Source organism: Panthera onca, chromosome C1 (assembly GCF_046562875.1).
Source record: "Panthera onca isolate mPanOnc1 chromosome C1, mPanOnc1 haplotype 2, whole genome shotgun sequence".
NCBI classification, from domain to species: Eukaryota; Metazoa; Chordata; class Mammalia; order Carnivora; family Felidae; genus Panthera; species Panthera onca.
Genome location: NC_138346.1, coordinates 215,816,682 through 215,826,123, shown reverse-complemented (window position 1 = coordinate 215,826,123; position 9,442 = coordinate 215,816,682). Strand labels below are relative to the sequence as shown.

The following is a 9,442-nucleotide window of genomic DNA, read 5'->3' as shown; positions in this document are numbered from 1 at the left end:
TTCTGGAAACCGAGCTCAGCTAAATAATTACGAAGTTTCACAACTTAAAGGTTAAAGAAGTTCTTTATGAAGACACACGATGGATGATAGCTTCCTCTTTCTTAAATGGCAGTCCCACAGGTCAGGCGGAAGGCGGACTTAATAGGTAGCTATCATGTCAAACCGCAGAGAACTCTGAATTCTGTGGTGGCAGATTCTCTGACCTCACCACCAACACACAGAGCCTTCAATCCTCATGTGGTTTCAGAGTCAGAAAAGCGGTCTTTCCGTAGCCCTTTCTGACAGGCTTTCAAAGGGAAATGCTTCCAGAATCCTCGAATGAGGACAGCTATGCTGTAGGATCGCGGTTGAGAGTTTACAAGGGTTCAAACTCTACCCGAGAGCATTCATGTGCAGACAGCAGAGAGTGGGGCTCTTAGGAGACAGTGCTTACTGATGATGCCCCAGAGTCTAGAAAGCTCTCCAAGCCTGTGAGACCAGCCTGGCCTCAATCCATAGTCTTAATTATGCGAATTCCCGTTCATTTCGACTTCTGGTTTAGACTAGGCTTTTGTCTTAGCCCCAGAACATTATGATCTTCTAGCACTGCTCGTCCAGGGAGACGGAACTGATGTGTGGAAGGAGGCTGACTGCTGTGGCCCGAATTGTGTACCGCCCCCCCCGCCACGGCCCCCAAATTCCTTTGCTGAAGCCCTAACCCCCAGTGTGACTGTATGTGGAGACAGCCCTTTTAAGGAGGTGAAATGAGGTCATGGGGGTGGGGACCTGATCTGATAGGACTGGTGTCCTTGTAAGAAGGAAAAGAGACACCACAGCTCACCTCTCTCCATCATGTGAGCACAGCCAGAAGGCGGCCTTCTGCAAGCCAGGAAGAGAGATCACACCAGAGCCTGACCATGCTTGATCTTGGACCTTCAGCTTCCAGAACTGAGATAATAAATCTCTGCTGTTGTGTGTGGTATTTCATTATGGCGGTCCCGGGCAGACTACCGCAGAGTGGTTTGCCCCCGGTTTGTGTCTCACTGAAATCTAGTCCGTGCTTCCCTAAACTCTTCCTTCCCGAAATAGGTGTAAGAATTTAGCTGCACGACTGGTTTAAATATACAGGGTATTTCATGTTTGTCTTTACGTTTTGTTTTCTCCTTACCCTGATAATTGTATTTGAATGTGAAAGTAGAGAAGACCCTCTCCCCCTCCTCTCCCCCTCCTCTGTCCCTCCTCCCCCTCCTCTCCCTCCTCCTTTCCCTCCACCCTCTCTCTCCTCCTCCCCTCCCCCTCCCCCTTCCTCATTTGGTCATGCAGAAGCATACACTCTGTGGGGAAACTGGCAGAGAGTTGAGATGACCTGTTTGGCCTGAAGGAAAAAATATTGGGCGGATTTTTCTAATGGCAACACCTCTGATTAACGCCTCCCAGTCCACAAACACCCATTCATGTGTGGTCACCTTGGTGCCTCTGGTCAGATGCCTCAGCCGAGGGGAGTGTCAGAGTCAGGACTCCCCTGCTCACATGGGGAATGGGAGGATGGCCATGCCGTGCGGTGCTGTGCAAAGGGGATATTTTTGGCAATTGCTGTAATAAACGGAATTATAGCAAACGATTTAAAGAGGAGAGTGTCTGTTGGTGCCCCCCCCCCCACCGCACCCACCCCATGTCTGCATGGGCAGGTCTGGGTCCCCCCAGGGTCACGTGTGGGCTGAAGGCCATCTACACTTTGCTCTGGACTCCCATGACCCTTTATCTGTAACTCCTTTTTTCAAACAACAAATGTTTCCATAGAAAGAGACCCACTTGTTATCTCTCTGGGTCATTTCTCAAATGTTTAAGCAAAACGCTTGGTAAAAGAGACCATTCAGTTTGGCTTTGCTCAGTAGCTTGCCTCCGAGATGACAGAGGACACCTTTTTACCACCAACTCTTGGAAATCCCTCTCACAACAAGAAGAACAAGAGACGGAAACACAAGCTCAGTCCTGGATGAAACTGGACAGAATCACACAACTGAACTGTCGCTGATGAGGAAGCAGGGCAGTGGAGGCAGGGAAGCATCCTACAGCCTGTGGAGCCGAGTGAGCGGGGCGAGGGGAGGGCTGACGACTGAGGGGGTCTCATAAGCAGCCCTAGATCCTGCCTTCTCGTTTCTCTCGCTTCCGCCCGATTCGCGGCCAGCTTCTTGCCCTAGCTGCATCGAATCACCTGAGCACCTTGAAAAATGCTGATGTTCAGACCAGCCCAAACCCCTCCATGCTGTGACTTGTGTGACCGGGGACGTCGAGAAGGACCTGGGCTCCACCTCTGTGCCCTTCCTCCTCTGCTCTTTGGGCTCTGCTGGCCTGCAGAGAGCAGGTGTCCTGCCACTTGTGCCCATTGGGGAGGCTGCCATGTTCCGGCACAGCTGAGTGGGTGCATTTAATTCTAGGGTGCAGTGGGAGGACGCTTCCTTGGCCAGCGGACAAGAAGCCGCCTTCTCCAAACAGCCTCAGTGGTGAGAAAGCTGGTGTTTTGATCCCCATCTCTCTGGCTCCAACACCCATCTTTCGGCTAGCTCTGCATACTTTCTTAGGAAGCTACTGGAAGATGTGGTCCATCGGGATGGGGGGTGGAACCGACAATAGCCAAGAACAAGGAAGACAGGAAATCCCAGAAAGGAGGGATTCAAGGCGCCCAGGGAATTTCCAGGGTGGTGGTGATGGAAAGTCCAAGGGCTAATTTATACAGCCGCAAAGAGGACAGACTAGCTGGGATGCGGGAGCCCAGCGCCCAAGAAAGAGTCTCTTGGAAACAAAAATGGAACCGACTGATTATCAGATAGGTTTAGCCCTGTAGCATGAGAAGGTGTTAAGGGGTGTGGGGAGACAGCACAGGTGCAAATAAAACAAAGTAAGTCCAACTATAAGGCCACTATTAACTTTGGGACAAAAAATGTTGTAAAAGAAAGGAAATATAATCATGGTTTATCGCTTGATTCGGCAACGGAGAGCATTTACATGCCTCTAATAGCATAAATCCTGAACGCCGATCCAACCAAAAGGAACGCTGGGACTATGTTCGGAGGCAAGAGCACTAGATCCTGCGCTATCGTAATAGATGATTCTGAAATGGATTAATCGAGACAGAGTGGTATGGCTGTGCTTAAACATACAGAAGTAACAATCAGAAGAAAGTGAGAAGCGTTAAAGGTACCCAAAGCAATTGAGCCGGGCGATCGACGGCTCTTTTGTTCCGTTTCTGCTTTGTAAGAAGCCTTGTAATACTACTTGATAAAACAAGCATACAAAACCCCCCAAAGAACCAGACACTCATGCTTTGCCTCGATAAAAATTAAAATTATAAAACCAGTTGGGGCTTGTACTCCATTCCCAACTGGGGCTCCCATCTTGCAGAGGCAAGCCTAACCCAATGTACGCCCCATGAAGATGTTCTGCCCTTTATGTTTCTGGCATAGTACCCAGGCTGTGCACACGCTAAGGTGCCTAGTGCGAACATTTTGCTATTAAATGAAAATAATTAGTTACAGGCTAAGAATCTTGTAGTGTCATTAGTAGCAGGAAGTGTGGTTTTATCTGCTTGTTGCTGATAAACAACAATTTCAGTTATAGTCCAGCGAGTTCGCGAGAGAGTTCTGGCGTCGGAAATTTTCATACGTCTTGAGGTCCCCCCGAGGTCTTCTGTGCTCGGTCCACATCAGACTCAGCACAAGGGACGCCACGGTCTTTACACAGGGTCAGTTCTCTTAGCCACGTCCGTGGTGACCTTGATTCAAATTAGCTGGCTTCCAAGAGGTACGATTTTAATATATACATACATGTGAATGTGAATACATAGAAATATACCATGTGAACCGCCTTTGAAGCACGTTGCAGTCCTAATTTATACTCCCATCTACATCCATAAGGGCTTTGAGGTGGCTTACAATAAAATAATAGGAATGAAAATCAGTTGGTGCATAATTGCCCAAAATTAGAAGCAATCGAGATGTTCTTTGGTGGGGGAATAGACAAACATACCATGGCACATCTGTACAACACAATTATTCTGTGATAAAACGAAGTGAGGGGCACCTGGGTGGCTCAGCCGGTTAAGCGTCTGACTTCGGCTCAGGTCATGATCTCGTGGTGCGTGGGTTCAAGCCCCACGTCGGGCTCTGTGCTGACAGCTCGGAGCCTGGAGCCCGCTTCGGATTCTGTGTTTCCCTCTCTCTCTGCCCCTCCCCTACTCACACTCTGTCTCTGTCTCTGTCTCTCTCCCAAAAATAAAATAAAATCATAAAAAAATAAAAACATAAAAAAAAGAAGTGAGCTAGCAAGTCACAAAAACGACACAGAGGACAGACACTCAGACGCATATTGGTCAGTGAAAGAGGCCAGGCTGAAAAGGTTACAGACATCCTGTATGATTCCAGCTCCGTGACATTCTGGAAAAGGCAAGAACTATGCAGGCAGCAGAAAGATCAGGGGTGCCTGGAGTTATGGGGGAGGGAGGGGAGATTTTTAGGGCACGGTCACTATTCTGGAGGATACTGAAATGGTGGGCACGTGGCACTATGTTTGTTAAAACACAACACCAAGAGCGAACCTGATGTAAACCATGGGCTTTCATTAATAATAACGCGTCAATGCTGGCTCATAACTAATCAGTGTGCCTCACTAGTGCAAGATGTTAATAACCGGGGACACAATATACAAGAAGAAGGGGAAATATGGGAAGTCTCTGTACTTCCTGTTCCATTTTTCTGTAAGCCTGCTTGATTGAATGACTGAAAGAAATAACTCATTTGAAACAATTCAGGGCCTCAGTAAAACCAAAAACCATGAAATCAAGAATGAAGTGCCAGGTACAATTACAGTGGAGAGAGCTCAAGGTAAGAAAAAGTCCTCAGCGAAACCAGATCTTTGTTCTGAAATTCTCCGACAGGCAGGCCCGGGGAGGGATGGGTCACACAGAGCACGTTGTCTGCGAAAGGAAACAGATCAGTTTTTGCCAGGAGACACAGGCCAACTCAGAGATGAACTTGTCCCAAACTTCTCATTGAGAAGGGACAAACAGCATGATGGCTGATGGCCGGATTGGACTTCCACTAGACATCCTAGGATTACCATTTCGTTTCTGTTTTTTATTGTTTTATTTATTTTTTGAGAGAGAGACAGAGAGAGAGAGAGAGCCCAAGTGGCGGAGGGGCAGAGAGAGGGGGTACAGAGCATCCGAAGCTGGCTCCATGACGACAGGCCGACAGCAGCAAGCCCAAAGTGGGGCTTGAACCCACCAACCACGAGATCATGACCTGAGCTGACATCGGATGTTCAACTGACTGAGCCACCCAGGCGCCCCTAGGCATCGCCATTTCTTAGCAACCCCCTGACTTAAAAAATCTGGGAAGGACGGACGGGACTTTGTGGTTAATAAAGACAGACCTGTGGGGGTAGAGTGGATGATGGAAACATCCCTTCTCTGGATGAGTGCTTGCCGTGATCAGATTTTATGGATTTTGCTTTGTCCTTCAGCTTCCAAGCTGAGCCAAGGCTGGGCCAGATGTGTCTTGTATGTTTCTTTATCTCCTTATCTGTTCCATTTTTTTTAAAGGGGTGCTTTATGGGGCACCTGGGTGGCTCAGTCGGTTAAGCGTCCTCCTCTTGACTTTGGCTCAGGTCACGATTTCACTGTTTGTGAGATCGAGCCCCATGTCAGGCTCTGTGCTGACAGCTCGGCGCCTGCTTGGGCTTCTCTCTCTCTCCCTCTCCCTCTGCACCTCTCTCTCAAATTAAATAACTAAAACTTAAAAAATAAAAAAAATGAAAAGGGCTGCTTTAGAAATCAAAGCACAGTGTTCTTATTATGACAGATTCCGAGTTTTAGAGTATAATCTTCTTGCTCCTTTCTTTGCATCAGCAAAGGAAATCATGATACCATAGATGTGGGAATCGAAGGGACTTTGAAGGTCAGGGGCCCGGACAGATGTGCAGGGTTTGCTTGTGGGCATATGGCTTGTTAACACCAGAGCTGGTTTTAGGACTCAGGGTGGTATCGGCTAAGTGCCTGACCCTTATGCCAGCATAAAATTACTGCCTTGGGTCAGGCCCACCAGCGGGTCGGGTCAGGGGCGGCACCCAGAAGGCTGTGCCGTCTGCCTGCCACGGATCCTGCCCGGCTCCCAGGAGGACGAGTCCTATCTGGGCCCACAGGGTTTCAAGCAGCCCTGTAGGAAGAGTTTTTGCACGAGGCCAGCAGAACTACAAGTGGACCGACCGGTGCGGGGCCACAGACAGCTCAGTGAAAAGGACCGGGAAATTCTGGTCTCCTGATGACCTCGACGCCCTCGACCTCCCAGCCAACACAGCCACGGCAGCTTTCTGTAAGGCAGCCTAAAAGGAGAATCTAGTCACGCTTCCGGCCGGTGTGAGTGCTGAGGGTCATGAGTGTGCGTTGAGGACCCGCCTTGGCTTTGTCAGCAGAATCCTGGATGCCGAGGGCAGCTCTCGGGTAAACGAACACCTGGGCTTTCTTCATCCCTCGAGGACAAAGAACTTGTTCATGAGCATCCCGCCCCCCACCCCTCGGCTGCTGGCGAGCCGAGCTGCCCGAATGAAGGGTGACTGGTGGCCCTGCGACAACTCAACCACCATCTCTGCCACCGCCTCCCTGTGGACTCAGTGGTTGGGGATCACTGCTGGGGGCTTGCCCACCCTCCGGACAGAGAGCCCAGGGTGAAGCAAGCCTCACATCAACACAAATGTCATCGTGAAAAGTAAATCCATGCTAGGTGCGAAGTAATCCCGTTGCCAGAAGTCAGAAATGTAAATCGTATTTTAAAGGTATTTATTTACTTACTTACTTACTTATTTACTTACTTAGAGTGAAAGTCGGGGAGGGGCAGAGAGAGAGAGAGAGAGAGAGAGAGAGGAGAGAGAATCCCAAGCAGGCTCCTCACTGTCAGCGCAGAGCTCGACACAGAGCTCGATCCCACCTCCCTGGGATCATGACCTGAGCTGAAATCGAGAGTGAGACGCTCAACCAGCTGAGCCACCCAGGTGCCCCTAGATCTCCCACTTCTTTAGAGGAGGAAGGAAAACATTTCTTTGTGCTACATCTTGGAAAAAGGTAAGTCTTCTTAAAAGAGAAGATGTAGACTATATGCAAAGGGCTCCCCCCCCCCTCAAATTATAGATTTATGGAAAAATAGAAATGTTTTTGAAATAATAGTAAAAAAAAAAAAAAGGAACATGGAGTAAAAAGGGAAAAAGTAATGAAATGACATAATCCTTGGTTTTTAGAAAGAGGGAAACCATATCCTCTGACCCTGATCCCAGGACAACAAGGGTAAGAGAAATCTGCCGCCCAGGCACTGACGAGGATCAAAGGGTCCTCAATGCAATTTAACGTATCATGTATGTATGTACTCATTCTCATTCCAATGATCTTAAAGAGCCCACCCAGGCATCCCCCAGTGGAACTTATTATGTTCAGGTGGTTTAAAAAAAAAAAAAAATGTGTAAGTAATGTGGTTTCTGCAATGAGATTTACGAGTAATTAACTCATGAGTCGCTTCTTTTGTGTTCTGCTCTGCCTCTGCTCTGTTCACCCAGCCAGGCCTTTGTGGTTTCTGGAAGACCCTGAAGAACCAGAAGCTGGAGGCCAAGACCCAACTTTGCCCAGTCCCGGCAGGAAAAATTGGTTTCAGTCTCCGCCTCCCTGGGAACGCGGTTTGTGGAGGAGGAGGGGGGAGGCGGGCGGGCTCTGAAGCACCACACGGCAGTGCAGTCCGGTTCTCCAGGAGCTGGAGGGCCTGAGGTCTGGGCTGCCCCCACACGTCCCTCCTGGCTGGCCCTACCGCGGCCCTGATCCCTTACGCCCAGGCCTCCAACCACGACGATTGATGTTGATTTATTTTGCTCTAAACACGTCAACTACATTGTGAAAAAACTCTCGGGGGTCGGTGGGGGGGCGGTTAATACTTGAGGAATCTTCTCAGGAGGTTGGGTTCGTCTCGTCTCTAGTGGAGGGGGGCTCCCTCTCTTATTCCACCCCCATGATGCTCTCCCATGGGTCCCATACCTACATCCAGTTGGATGACTGGGTTAGATTTTGCTGTTGGCCAAGGAGTTGTTGACCGCTTACCACAAATATGCAGTATTATACACTTGGTGTGGTACCACGGGAAATAAATCTTCGACCTTTGTCCGTTCCTGGAGCACAGCTCCCACAACCCTTGGAATCTCTGGAGTGATGAGGGTCTTTTATATGTTGATGAGGGGCCAGATGGCTGGGGAGCCCAGACAGCTCTCAGAATTGAGGCTGGTCACCAAGAAGACCCGAGGCGGGATTAGAGGGCTGGGGATCGAGCTAATCGCCATTGGCCGAAGATGTCATCCGTCACCCCTGTGTACTGAAACCTCCATAAAACCCCCCAGATCAAGGGGCTGGGGGAGCTTTGGGGGTTGACGGCCATATCCCGGTGCCAGAAGGTGACGTGAGAAGGCACAGAAGCTCCATGCCCTCTCAACCTACTTTGCCCTACCCATCTCTTCCGTTTCGCTGTTCCTGAGTCGGTCCCCTTTATAGGGAACCAGTAATAGCCGTAAGTGAAGGTCTTTCTTTGGTTCTGTGAGCTGCAAGTTGTCCAACCTGAGGACGGGGGTGTGGGAACCCCTGATTCATGGCCACTGGAGCAGAAGTGCCGGTGATCCAGGCATCTGAAGTGAGGACGGTCATGTGCACTGAGCCCTTCACCTGTGGGCTTGGCTCTAACCCGGGGTAAGGTCAGAACTGAACTGAACTCGTGGACGCCCAGCTGGTGTCGGTGTGGGGTAACAAACTCACGCACCTGATGTCGGAGGGGATGTGAATAAAAACAGTTCACGTGACAGCATCAGTATAGTCATTCCGGTTTGGTAATTTGTAATTTGTTTTCTGTGAGTGATATTCATGGTTATCTAGAAAAGGACTTTCTGAGCGCACGCGGGCCGCATCCCGGGACCCTTGAGCTCTCCCCAGGGGACACCAGATGATGCCCACCCTGCAACAGCTGACAGCTCCCCCCTATCCTTCTCCCTGTTACGTTGGGGTGGAAATCAAGACACAAGACAATTAAGGAATTTGCCCCAAATCATGTAGGGTAATGGTACCGCTGAGATGAACACCCAGGTCCCTGGTTTGTTAATTCTATGCTGTTTGCCCGCGTTGTTTCTCAAAAGAAAGCTCTTGGGAGAGGCCAGAAAGGACAGAAGGTCAAGGACGTCTCTGTCTGTGACATTCAGGTGCCGGGTAAAACTCCCCCGAATACAGGTGCCACCCAGGATAAGGACAGAAGAAGGGGGTGAGGGTGGGGAACAGCCCAAACTCACCAGAGTAGCTGCTTATGAATTTACACTAGGAACCCAACTGGTTTTGAATTGCCATGTTAGATTTTGGGAGGTTACCAAAGTGCTAAAAGGTTTAGTTCACCTGTAA

General features: G+C 49.6%; 1 long non-coding RNA gene across 1 annotated transcript; it reads left to right on the top strand.

The window, feature by feature from the left end:
- Positions 1-1,781: 1,781 nt before the first annotated feature.
- On the top strand, positions 1,782-8,848 carry LOC132671172 (uncharacterized). The gene is made up of 3 exons (XR_009606977.3): positions 1,782-6,807; positions 7,579-7,695; positions 8,190-8,848. It is a non-coding gene; the product is annotated as an uncharacterized LOC132671172 (long non-coding RNA).
- The last annotated feature ends 594 nt before the right edge of the window (positions 8,849-9,442 follow it).